This window comes from Aquarana catesbeiana, linkage group LG05, assembly GCF_042186555.1.
Source record: "Aquarana catesbeiana isolate 2022-GZ linkage group LG05, ASM4218655v1, whole genome shotgun sequence".
Lineage (NCBI taxonomy): Eukaryota > Metazoa > Chordata > Amphibia > Anura > Ranidae > Aquarana > Aquarana catesbeiana.
Window position 1 is genome coordinate 338405778 of NC_133328.1, and position 13790 is coordinate 338419567.

The following is a 13790-nucleotide window of genomic DNA, read 5'->3' on the forward strand; positions in this document are numbered from 1 at the left end:
TGGTGCGAACCGTAGCCAGAATACAATCAGGAGGAATCATAGGAACCGGAACAGACTCCAATTTGGAAGTGGAGGAAAATTGTTGTGACAAGGCGTCAGCCCTTACATTCTTAGTACCGGGTAAGAATGAGACATGTAAATGAAACTTGACAAGAAAAGATCCCATCGCACCCTTCTGGGAGAGAGGCATTTAGCCTCAGACAAGAATGTGAGATTCTTATGGTCAGTAAGAATGAGAACCGGTGTTCTGTCTCTGGGACAGATAGCTAAACCTTCTTATCCTAATAACTTCAATACCATATTTCTTTGATCTCAGTCTTATTAGGACAAGCCAGGTGAAACTACAAAATAACAGAAATAGACTTCAATAAGTATATATAAGGATGTAGAGACAGAAGGGCGCCAACACCAGTCTCAGACGCACCCACCTCAAGGATAAAAGGTAACATAGGATCAGGATGTGCCAACACAGGAGCAGAAACAAAGGCAGCCTTGAGACTTTCAATGGCCTTAATGGACTCCAGAGACCAACTCTGTGGGTTTCTGTTCTTTCTGGTCATATTGGTCAGGGGCTTTGACCAAAGACGAGAAGTTATGAATAAACTCCCAATAATAGTTGGCAAAACCCAGGAAACGATGCAGAGGACGTAACCCCACGGGTCGAGGCCACTGTAGGACTGCCGAAAGTTTCTCTGGGTCCAACGAAAAACCAGCAGTGGAGATGACAGGAATTTAACCTGTTCCAGATGGAACTCACACTTCTCCAGTTTACAATAGAGATTGTTCTCTCTTAATTTCTGAAGCACATGACAGACATCTGTGTGGTGGCTCTCCAGGGACTTGGAAAGTATGAGGATATCATCGAGATAAACCACCACACATAACTGCAACAAATCTCAGAGGACATCGTTAATAAATTCCTGGAAAACTGCCGGGTCGTTACAAAGGCCAAAAGGCATTACGAGATACTCATAATGGCCTGTTCTGGTATTAAATGCGGTTTTCCACTCGTCTCCCTCCTTAATCCTCACGAGATTGTAATCCCCTCTCAGATCAAGTTCAGTGAAAACCGTTGCTCCCTTGAGGCAGTCAATTAACTCTGTAATCAACGGGATTGGGTAGGCATTCTTAATCGTGAAATGATTGAGACCCCTATAATCAATACAAGGTCTCAGTTCACCGCTCCTCTTCCTCACAAAGAAGAAACCAGCACCAGCAGGAGACAAGGATTTGCGGATGAAACCCAGAGAAAGTGCGTCTGCAACATACTCCTCCATGGCTTTATCCTCCAAGACCAACAAAGGGTAAACCCAGCCACGAAGGGCAGTGGCAACAGGTTGAAGGTCAATTGCGCAATCATACAGCTGGTGTGGAGGCAAACTACCGACTTGACCATTGTCAAAGACATTGCTAAAATCACGGTACTCCTCTGGCAGGGAGGAGAGTGAAGAGGTACACAGGACCTGGACTACCTTCCGGAAGCATGTTTCACTGGATTGTGGTGACCAGGAGAGAACCTCAGCACGGAGACAATCAAAAGAGGGGTTGTGCCTCTGTAACCAAGGATAACCAATAACCAGCGGAAACTTAGGAGAGGAAATCACTTGGAATTGGATTATCTCATGGTGAAAAGCCCCTACGCCCATGGACAACAGAACCGTCTCATCAGCAAGCAGGATAAGGAGCCAGAAGGGATGTCAGCAATGCCAGCCTTTAAACAGGAATGCAGGAGATAGTTTCTTGTGATGTGACCAAGGCGAAGGCAGGAATGAAGTGAGCTGGAGATCTTAAAGTAGGCGGGACTGACGAGCAGATAAACAACAGCTGGTTAACCGTGGAGAGAGATGAGAGCTGGCAATTAGCCGACAGCTGAGCGGTCAGCTCAGAGAAGGAAGGGCTGAGCCAGCCCTGACAACCTTATACTTTTGTCATTAAATACTCCTTAAAATAAATGTTATACTTATGTTGGCCAAGAATGTTTGTGTCTAATCTGCTTGCACTGTTTATGTGCAAAATACAGTTTTTTTTTTCTTGTTTGACTCCACAGTTTCCTTCAATCCCACAGGAATGGCAGACTGTGGCATTGCACTTTGGCCCAGCGGTGGGACTTTCCAAACTGGAGGGGCAATCGATGGGAAACATGTCCACATTGTTCCACCCCACCACTTGGGGTCATACTATTATAATTTCAAGGGGTTTAATAGTACTGTGATGTTGGAGGTGGTGTCAGCGATATACAAGTTTTTGTATGTGAACGTGGGGAAGAATGGCTGGATGTCAGATGATGGAGTCATCGCCCAGACAGAGTTTTACAGGCAGCTCCAGTATGGTGGCTGGGCTTGCCACCTGCGGAAGACAACACGGCTGGTCTTCCGTTCGTGTTCGTCGCTGATGAAGTGTTTGGGCTAACATCTGATGAGTTCATTTCCCATGAGGACCCTCACCCTGGACCAGAGGGTTTTTAACTACCAGCTGGCCAGAGCCAGAAGAGTGGTGGAGAATGCTTTTGACATAATGGCCAGCCAGTTCCGCCTATTCCTGATGCCAATCCACATGGCAATATATAAACTCAACCATATAGTCCTTGCCTGCTGCATTATGCACAATTTTCTAAGGAAAAATGTTACTAACTATGTGACCTCAGTTGGGCCTGAGGCTGGCTATCCAGATCAACCAACCCTGATGGCACTTGAAGCTGGCCGTCCTGACTTGCCCCCCAAAGCGCCAGCAAAGTCAGACAAAAATATCTGGAGTACATTGCGGGTAGGGGGCCATTGATATGCCAGCAAATGTTTGAGAAACATTTTTAAAATACATTTTTATTTTAAACTGAAATAATATTTCATTTGATTTACTGCTTGTGTTTTTTAGCTGTCTCCTAGGTTCTCCAATGGGCTTTTCTTTTTGGCCATTTTCTTAAATAGTGCAAATGTAATTAATTTGATACATGAGGTGACAATCTCTTCTTCAGCTAACTATTCTGTTGTGGGTCTACTACACACGCACACATTGTTTTTGTTGTTAATGTATGTAATGCATTAATGTTAAAAATAATCATCCTTTTCAGCACCATGAATTAATTGTTTTGAGTGCCTAAAATGGACTGATTGGGGCCAATTTTAGAGCACTGTGTGGGTTATTTACTAAAAGCAAATCCGCTGCAAGTGCACTTGAAAGTGCACTGAAAGTGCACTTGTAGTGCAACGTGGATATGCCTTTAGTAGTTAACCCCCATTATCACTGTAAACACCAACTTACTCCAAAAACTGGTATTGAGCAATGAAAGAAGAAGCCACACATTGTTGAGTATAAAACATTTTATTCAAATTCACATGTGCATTAGAAAAGGGTTTTTGAACAAACCAACATCTTTGTTTTTATGTTTGACATTAGAAATATAATTTTTTTGGTTAAACAGGCGTGTTTCAAACCATGATATACACAACTCATGAACTTACAAGTTTCAACTTTGAAAACTGTGTTGATATTGCCTTCATCAGATGGGGTGATGTCACCCCTGTAAAAGCCAAATATTAAAGATGCACATAAATTGGGAGTCAAAATGTGGATTTCCCTCCTGATCCCATGCCTAATATCAACATGTGCTAGCTCTCATCATTGGGGATCAATGGACGTGTTTCAGGGGTGCAACCCCTTCCTCTCATCTACTTTAGTTGCGAGGAAGGGGTTGCACCCCCAAAACACGTACCTTGATAACCCGTGATGACGGATAGCACATGTTGATACACTGTGTGCATCTTCAAAATTTGGCTTTAAAAATACTTTAAAACTTGAATTAAAATTAAAAAAAAGTCAAAAAAGGTACAATTTTTGTGTGTTTTAGATTCTACCTAAAACATCAGTGATGTTCTTCACTTTTTGTTGAACATTATTGATGTTTTACTTTATCTTTTCGAAATCACGATTGCACACCATGATCTCCCCGATGAAGACTTGTGCACTTGCACTTGTGAAATGAGTTTCTTCTTCCACAACATCCACATCACCTAAAATAAAAAAAACACACCGTGTATTATAAATATGCAGGCATACATCTATTACCTGAAGCAGTGGTCTCAGACACTCACCTGTTGTGGTCACTATTTCAACCACATCATGAACCTCTCCTCCCTCCACATCCTCAGATTGTGGTGTGGTCACTTCCCCTTCTTTAGGAGCTTGGGGGTCCCTGGTGTCCTCTGATGTCCCGAGTCTTTTCTCCCCTTTGTGAATAAAAAAAGGTATACTTAGCACACAGATATTTGAGGCAAGAAATAGGAATATGAAACATTGCTTGAAGTGTCGTACAATTGTCTGTTTTGGCAGAGTTCCAAGCTGAAGACATGATTTTTTCCCATTATTCAAGCTGGAATACTTACTGTACCTTTTTTGGTAAAGTTGCCCATGTAGAGACACCCCTAGTATCCACTGGAGCACCTGTGTGGGACACCCTAAAAAGGGTGTTCTTGTGTCCCACACTAGTGCTCCTGCATCCAGATGTGTAAACAGTTGTAGAGTGTCCTCTCCGTACACTGAATCAAGTTTGCATTTCATTCTTGTTACAAACCTATCTAGACAACAAACTTATTTTAATAGAAATAGGCCTGAACAAATGTAGTTAACCTGCACCTGCAAAAAACATTGTATTACTGAACGAACGAACAATGTTTACTACTAATGATTACTGTGCCCACGAACCTGAAACTTGCCATTTTAAAAGCTATTTTAAACTGTACAACAGTAAAGAAAAGCACATGGAGCAGCACGAAAGTAATAATAATAATAGGAACACACGACAAAATACTTACTTTTTTGCAGCACTCTCTTGATTCTTCTGTACTGATCCTGCTTCCTCAATTTGAGGTCTGACCATCGTTTCCTCAGTTGATCCTTGGATCACCGTACCCCAAAATTCTTCTGCAGACTTCACAACTTTAGTCATGATTTTGGCCTTTCTCACATTTGGGTTGCTGTACGGTCCATATTTCCCATCATGGTCTGCCCTCTTCAAGATGTCCACCATCTCCACCATCTCACCAAAGGACATATTTGATGTCTTAAATATCCTGGATTGTGATATTTGTGGCCCCGCGGGCTTTCGTCATTGCTGCTCTCCTCTGCATGCACCTGCTCTGTCTCCAGACATGTGCTCTCCCACTGCGCTGAAAGAGAAGGGGCGGGGAATATACTAGAAAGAAAGTCAGGGGCGGGCGGAGAAGTCCAACCTGGGCCTTCCACCCAGGAAGATGTGGAGGAGCCCAGCTTGAGTCAGGTATAGTGTTGTTCAACATATTTTTTGCCAAAAATTAATGATGTTAACTAGATGTTGTTATTGATCACTAATTTCAGAATTAACAAAGTGGTTTACATACCAATAGACAGTAGTAGCCAAAAATTAATGGGACAAGAATGACAAATGCTGGGGTCAGAAGTATAGTCTTTTCTATTTGTTAACATTCAATTTGCAACAGTCATGAGTTTGAAAATGTGTGCGATTGATGACCAAAAACCTAAAACTATGTCTCATTTTCATACACAGGAAAGTCTCAGCCAGGAGGAGGCTGTGGAAAGGGGCAGCCAGGAGGTGGCCAAGGAAAGTGGCAGCCAGGAGGTGGCCATGGAAGGTGGCAGCCAAGAGGTGGCCGTGCCCGGTAGCCTGACCGAATCGCAGGTTCCTCCCCTCCGCCTTCCAACAAAAAGGTCCAGGTAGGGGAGTAACATGGAGGAGTCAGCACTTTCTTTGTTTCAGGAGGCTACTGCGGCCCTCAGAACCACCCCCAATCTTCAGCCAGCAAATTGCAGGAAATGGAGGTGGGCCAATGCCTCATCTGTGAGGAAGTCATGTATCAGGCCCTAAATAAGGGGGTGATGGGCAAACTCACAAAAAAAAGTCACATATTTGAGTTGGACCATACTCCTCCTCCACCCCCTGCCACAACTCCAACACCACAACCTGGAAGGAAGCATGGAAGGAAGACAAGAGAGTGATGACCTGGGTTTGGTCTGGTCTGGCAAAAGACGCAGGCTGTTGTAAGACCACAGCCTCAGGACATACATGTCATCTGTTGCTGCTCCCAATCTCTCGGAGTTCTGGACCATATTGTGCCCCCTATTAAATGGACTTCTCAGGCTACCAATTTTGCCTGTTAAATAATTGATGTCTGCCCTGGGGTACAAAGGCTTTGCCAATTTCAACAGTTTATCCAGCGTTGCCTTCCTCTTTATTTTGTTATGACCCCTAATAAATGTCTAGTTTTTTTTCACAAATACTTGGCTATGTGTTTTAGTTCAAAAAGGACAGTTTGTTTTTGAGTAGGGAGGTACATTTCAAAAAGACAATGTCAAATTAACAAGGGACACCAACACCAACCAATCTCCTTGAGGTTAAAAAATATAAGATAATAATGGTGTTGTGGTAACTTGACACACAAAATGAAAAAAAATATTATGGAGTTCACTATAAAAAAAAATTAAAAAAATCAGGAGATCTTGATAAAAAAAAAAGGAGATCCCTATAAAAAAAAATAGAAACATTATTCTGGAGATCTGGCGAAAAAAAATAAAAAAATAAAGATTATTTAAGAGATCACGAGAAATAATACAGAAATCAGTTTGTCAGAACTCTGTGTGAATATCAGCAGCAAAACAACTTCATTATTTTAGCATTCTAAAGAAGAAGAGAATGCGCTGCATTAAAAAATTTAAAAATGTGCAGCGTGACAAATGTGCTATCTCCATTATGAACGCTAGTTTTACCAGACCGAGCGCTTCCATCTCATACTTGATTCAGAGCATGCGTGGAATTTGTTGCGTTGGAATTGTCTACACGTGCTTGGAATTTACGACAACAGATTTTGTTGTCAGAAAATTTGAGATCCAGCTCTCAAACATCTGTTGTCAGAGATTCTGACTGGTAATGTCTGATGGAGCCTACACGATCGGAACTTCCGACAACAAGCACACATCGAACATTTGTTGTCAGAAATTCCGATCGTGTGTGCGCGGCATTAGGGTAGCACTTCTCCCCGCACTATGTTAATACTCTATTGGCTAAACATGTAAGTATATGTGCATGCATGTATTCACATGTATGTGTATATGGGTGTACATTTTTTGTGTATGTGTGGACATGCATGTATATTTATATATGCGCATTTGTATATTCAGATGTGCATACATTTGTATGCATGCATATTTTTACTGTACGCAGAGCATGCTCCCCATTCTTTTCTCCACACATGTCTGATTTTATCACAATTATTATTTTGTGATTTTGTTCATCATCTGGTTCATGTAATTTATCACTTTGTTCATAGCATAATTTTATGTATATTTATGCTCCATATAGGAACAATCTGATTCTGCTTCATTACAAAAATGAGATTAATGAGCAAAAATTTCATAATAATTATAGCACATCAAAACCTTCACCCCCAACACTGATGCTAACAGGGAGAAAAATAGTAACTATGACAGAACAGACATGAACTGATGGAAATATCCACACAGATCATGGGTAGTTCATGGACTTCTATGATGAAAATCGGTTCACAGGGAGTATTTGATTTCAGTTCAGTGACCATCTGTTAGATGCTCCACATGGCATAGTGAGCAGATTAGAGCAGTCCACCTGTCTCTGTAATTGGCCAGCTGGCCATTCAAGCAGGATATTGCAGGGCAGTACTAGTATCCATCATAACTCAGTCATTAGTAGGATCGTCCATCAGCATATATACAGAATCAATTTGTAGCAAATCTTCAAGCAGATAAGTGATAAACAGATGCAGCCAGGACAGCAGGGGAGGGCAGGAGCAGTAGACACATAGTAGTAAAAACATAGTAGTAAAAAAAACTCATATGAGCAATGGTAATCCTATGAAGCACCTCCCAATAACAGATTTACCCAAAGATGTATGGGGTGACTGGCAACTCTTATCGGCATCCATTCCCAACATGCTGTATCTCCAGACTCAGCTGACACCTGTGGTGTCGGTTCGACTTGGCACCATCCCAGAGTGATGGAATTATGCCGCCTAGCTCTCACAGTCAGTGTGGAGCTGCTGATGGACAAGCCGCATGGTGTGGTCTGGGGGTTGGGTAGAATGACTTGATAACGTCAATGCATTTCACTTGCTAGATCATGTGAGCTTTTTCAGGACACTGTGGCCATCAACTTACAGGCTTATAAATAGGCTGACAGCCTCCTTTCCAAATTTAACTCCCCAATGGCTACTGTATCATAATGTTAAATAAAAGTTGTTGGCAAATGTATAAAGTCAGAAAAGAGCCTACAGCTTTATACTCATAGCACCCAGCTGGGGTTTCCACACATTCAAATATACCCATTAGAAGATACTGGTGAACCACATAAGAAATAAGTGAAGTAATTGACAAGAATCACTTTTGGATAGTAAAGTATCCAAGAGAGAGGGGTGCCAATATAGCAAACAATAGGGATAGGGAAGGAATTTTAATAAAAAGGAAACGCATAGGGTGGGATCTTCATAGTTCTATTAGAGGATACACACTAAGGATCAAAGAACACATGCATACTTAGTTTAGTATTGAGTCTCTTAAGCACCAATGTCCCCAACCTACAAAATCCATTCCTTTTTTCTTCTGCAGGAGGACTGTATTGAAGTCACCCCTGCAGCTGGATAGGTTGAGGACAAAGAAGCCTTTTATTGTGAGACCGTCTGGACAAGAATTGTGAAAGGTCACAAAATGTTGAGCAGGGCCATCATGTCTGCCCTTGTTTCTAATACTCACCAAATGTGTACCGGTGCAGACACACAGCTATCATTTTGTTTTACCAACGTAGAATTATTTGCATGGGCATTTCAAAATATAGAGAACCCGTGCTGTACTGCAATCCACAAATTCTTAATGTAATAAACCTTCTGCCGGTCCGCATCGGTTCGGTCAACAATCTCACAGACATGGAAGTGCACATCAGAACATACTGTTTAAATGGGGTAAATCAGTCAACCACTTCCTAGAGGGCATACATACAAACTCTGATTGCACCAGATTGTCCCTTAAGTTTATAGCTATTCTGGCAACTAATAAGGGTCTGGGGCCCATAATCTCAGAGATATCAGGTGATTGAGTCAGAATGTGCCAGTGCTTGGCTAGAACTGCATGCACATCCTCCCTTTGGGACCCATAATGAGTGTTGATACGAACTGGAGCAGATTGATGAGGGGTAGGATCATTTTCACATGTAGACAAAAGTTCCCCCTTTTTCCGTGCCAAGGCCTTTTTTCGGGAGCATCTAATTGTCCAGTGGGAGTATCCCCACTTACAGTTTGTAATCCTCATCTCCAGAACAGCGCTGTGGAGATATCCCTAATAAGGGGCTTGGGGTGATGACTGGAAGTGAACAAAAGGGTATTGGCAGCTGTCTCCTTCCGAAAGGTTTTAGTCCCTAATCTACTGCCCTCAGTAAAGATGGGAAGGTCAAGAAGGGAATTTTTCCTATGATCAAAAGTATATGTAAGTTTGATGTTCCTATTGTTTATTTTTAACTTCACCAGAAATTCCTGCAGTTTTTCAGTTGACCCATTCTACACAACCAGGACATCATCGAAGTACTTCAACCATAACTGAACATGGCTGAGGTACAGCGGAGAACAGTAGACCAATTTCTCCTCTTACCATCCCAGTTGAAGGCAAGCATAAGCTGGAGCCCGATGGGCCCCCATAGGGGTTCTCCTTATCTGTCTATAGTGCCAGAGACCATGAAATCAGACAGAGACAAAGTACAGTTAAATCACACTTAATAATAAAAGTAAATAGAACAAACGTAGTCAAAACATAGCCAAAGTTCGGTAACCAGAACGGATAGTCAACCAAGCCAGAGAGTCAGGGATCAGTGTAGTGGAGCAGCAAGCAGGATCTGGAGCCAGAAGGGATGTCAGCCAAGCAAGTCTTTAAAAAGGAATGCAGGAGATAGTCCCTGTGATGTTGACCAAGGCGAAACCAGAGATTCTCTGGGCTAGATGGCTTAAGTAGGCAGGACTGAGAAGCAGGATATCATCAACAGCTGAGTAACTGTGGAGAGATTGGAGATGGCAATTAGCCGACAGCTGAGCGGTCAGCTCAGAGAAGGAAGGCCTGAGTCCAGCCCTGACATATAGTTTACTCCAGAAAACTGGAAACAATTATGATTTAAAGCAAATTCAAGAAGTTCCAGAATGAACTAATTTTGGGCACCCATAAATGGATACTTAACCTCCAGGAAGTGAGCTACCGCAGCCATGCCCCATTGATGGGGAATGGAGGTGTAGATGGATTCAATGTCAATACCGATGAGAATCACTCCACTCCACACCTCCACCTATGCCAACTTCAGCAAGACATTGCTTGTATACTGGACATAACATGGTAATTCTGCCACCATTCCCTTAATTAGGGTATCTAAGTATTTACCAATATGTTCCAGGGGTCCCCAAAAGCCTTATAATATGTCTTCCTGGGGCGTTGGTGAGGATCTTATGCACCTTAGGGATTACTTAATGGTAGCGGAATTATATTCATCCACAGATAGTCCAATTCTCTCTTATAGGGCGTACACACGGTCGGACTTTGTTCGGACATTCCGACAACAAAATCCTAGGATTTTTTCCGACGGATGTTGGCTCAAACTTGTTTTGCCTACACACGGTCGCACAAAGTTGTCGGAATTTCCGATCGCCAACAACGCGATGACGTACACCACGTACGACGAGACTAGAAAAGGCCGGTTCAGAACCAAGCGCGGCACCCTTTGGGCTCCTTTTGCTAATCTCGTGTTAGTAAAAGTTTGGTGAGAGACGATTCACGCTTTTTCAGACTCGTGGCTTTCAGATCGTTTTCTGACGTTCAGTTTGTGCTTGTGGGTTTGTATCTGCTCTTCAGTGCGTGCAGTCAGTTCGTATCGGAGTTTTCTGTGTGATCTTGCCTGCTCGTTGCTGTTTTTCAGGTCGCTCTTCACAGGCCTTGCTGTTCTTCAGTGCGTTCTGTTACTTCGTTCTGAGCAGCCGACCGTTTTCTAGCCATGTTTCGTATGCGTACTCCTCGTAGAGTTCGTGCTGTGCGGGGGCTTGGTGTTGGGGTCCTGACCTTGACACAAGTCCAGTCCATGAACAGGGTGGGGAGGAGTTCATGGACCAAGAATTGGTTGCTTCAGCGTGACCAGTTCTGTCATATGCCTTTGCTCCGTGAGATCCGTGAGAATAATCCTGATGATTTCAGGAACTTTCTCAGGATGACGGACCCCGTGTTTCACCGTTTGTTGGCTTCGCTGACCCCCTATATCAGCAGGCAGGATACCTGCATGAGGCCAGCCATCACTCCGGAGCAGAGGTTGGTCGCTACCTTGCGGTATTTGGCCACAGGGAGAAGCCTGCAGGACCTCAAGTTCTCGACAGGCATCTCCCCCCAGGCTCTGGGGATCATTATCCCAGAGACCTGTTCTGCCATCATCCAGGTCCTGCAGAAGGAGTATATGAAGGTAAGATTTTTATCCTTTTAGATCACATTTTGTTGTATTGAATGTTTGCTAATATATTGTATTTCTTTCCTCATTCCCTAATTACCATGATTGTAATATGCTGTGAATGTCTCCTTTGTCCTCATGCATGCTGGATTTTTATGTCATTATTATTTTAGGTCCTTCATACATATTTGCCCTTCAATAACCTCCCCAGCATGGTGTCTCCTGCCCTATATTCACCTCATGTAGTCACTTAATGTATTTTATCAGCTCCATAGTAGTGCTTTACCCCAAACACCCCCTAAAATGTTTGGAAATGTTATTTTTGATTTAAATTCAGGCAGAGGGCCAGAGGCTTTTTTTTGTGGTGTCCCCAAATTTTTTGTAACCCTCCCCCCCCAACTGCTAAGTCAGCTGATCCCAATTCATTATCCTCAATCATCTATCTGCTGACTTTGCCAAACCCATACACACTATACCCATCTCTTTACTGGTCAGATTTATGGATGAATTCCCCAAAGCATGTAGTGCAAGGGCCTGCCTGTCTACTTTCCAATGGTACTGTTTAAAGTTCTTGTATCCTATTATTATCTTGATAGGTAATAGCAGAATGTCCAAATGTCCTCAAATGTGTACAGTGTGTATTTATATCTTTGTATTATGACACTTCTTACCTGTCCAGTTGTCTGCCAATAGTGTAACTAAGGAGGGGCTGTTCCAAGTAATACCCTGTATTTAGGCATTCATCTCTCAATGAAGTGAAGAGGGTTACCTGTCCAAGAGTTCCCCCCCCTATAATGTTAGAAATGGACCATGAGAGGGGGGGAGGGGGAATATGATAGGTGTACCTTATACTTTGTTGTTGTAAAATTCCCCTTAGTAAATGCTATCTGGAGGTTGACCCATAATGTTTGTGTCTAATCTGCTTGCCATGTTTCTGTGAAAAAATAGTAATGTTTATTGTTTTTTCCTCAACAGTTTCCTTCCACGCCACAGGAATGGCAGACTGTGGCCTCCTACTTTGCCCAGCGGTGGGACTTTCCTAACTGCGGAGGGGCAATTGATGGGAAACACGTCCACATCGTCCCACCACCCAACTCGGGGTCGTACTATTATAATTACAACGGGTTTAATAGTATAGTGATGTTGGCAGTGGTGTCGGCTAATTACGACTTCTTGTATGTGGACGTGGGGAAGAATGGCCGGATGTCCGATGGTGGAGTGATCGCCCAGACGGAGTTCTACAGGCGTCTCCAGAATGGCAGCTTGGACTTGCCACCTCCAGAGGACAATGTTGAAGGTCTCCCATTTGTGTTCGTTGCTGATGAAGCGTTTGCGCTGGGGGACCACCTGATGCGGCCATTCCCGATGAGGCCGCTTACCCCGGAACAGAGGGTTTTTAATTACCGGCTGGCCAGAGCCCGAAGAGTGGTGGAGAACACATTTGGAATCCTGGCCAGCCGGTTCCGACTATTTCTGACACCCATCCATATGGCGGAGTATAAACTGAACCATATTATACTGGCGTGCTGTGTTCTCCATAATTTTTTAAGAAAACATTCAGCCAACTATGCTGGCTCAGTTGGGCCTGAGGCCGGAATACCAAATACATCAACAATGACGGCGCTTGAAAGCGGCCGTCCTGGCTTGCCCTCCCTGAGTGCCCGTGATGTCCGGTTACGATACCTGGAGTTCTTTGCGGGTAGGGGGGCTATCAATATGCCAGACAATCTGTGACACCTTTTTCAAATAAAAAACAACCAAAAGCAATTCTTGGTGGACATTTACTGCTTGTGTTTGTTTGAGCTGACCCTGACAGAAATGTGTTGAGTGCAGAAAATGTCGTGATTGGGTAACCTTATAAAGAATAGTGTTGGCTGGTACTTCCTAAATGCAAAAACACATTTCACTACAAGTGCACTTGCAACTGCACTGAACTTGCACTTGTAGTGCAAAGTGTATTTGCCCTTAGGAAATAACCCCCATTTTTGCATAAAACAGCAATTACATCACCCCAAAAGTGTTGTAGTGTTGAGACAATAATCCACACATTCTTGAGTAAGGCACTTTTTTATACCTGCACAATCACATGTGCATTTACCAAAGGTTTTTAAAACAAAACAACATGTTTGTTGTATAACAATTTTTGGGGGGGCATTATCAAAAATCTAAATATCCATTTCAGATAAAACAGGCCTGTGTAAAACCAACAAGAAAGCCAAAAAACTTGAACTTACAAAGTTCACATTAGGTAAAACCTGAAGGCTATATCAGACATCAGTATTTAGGAACTGGGTTTGATATAGCATTCAGA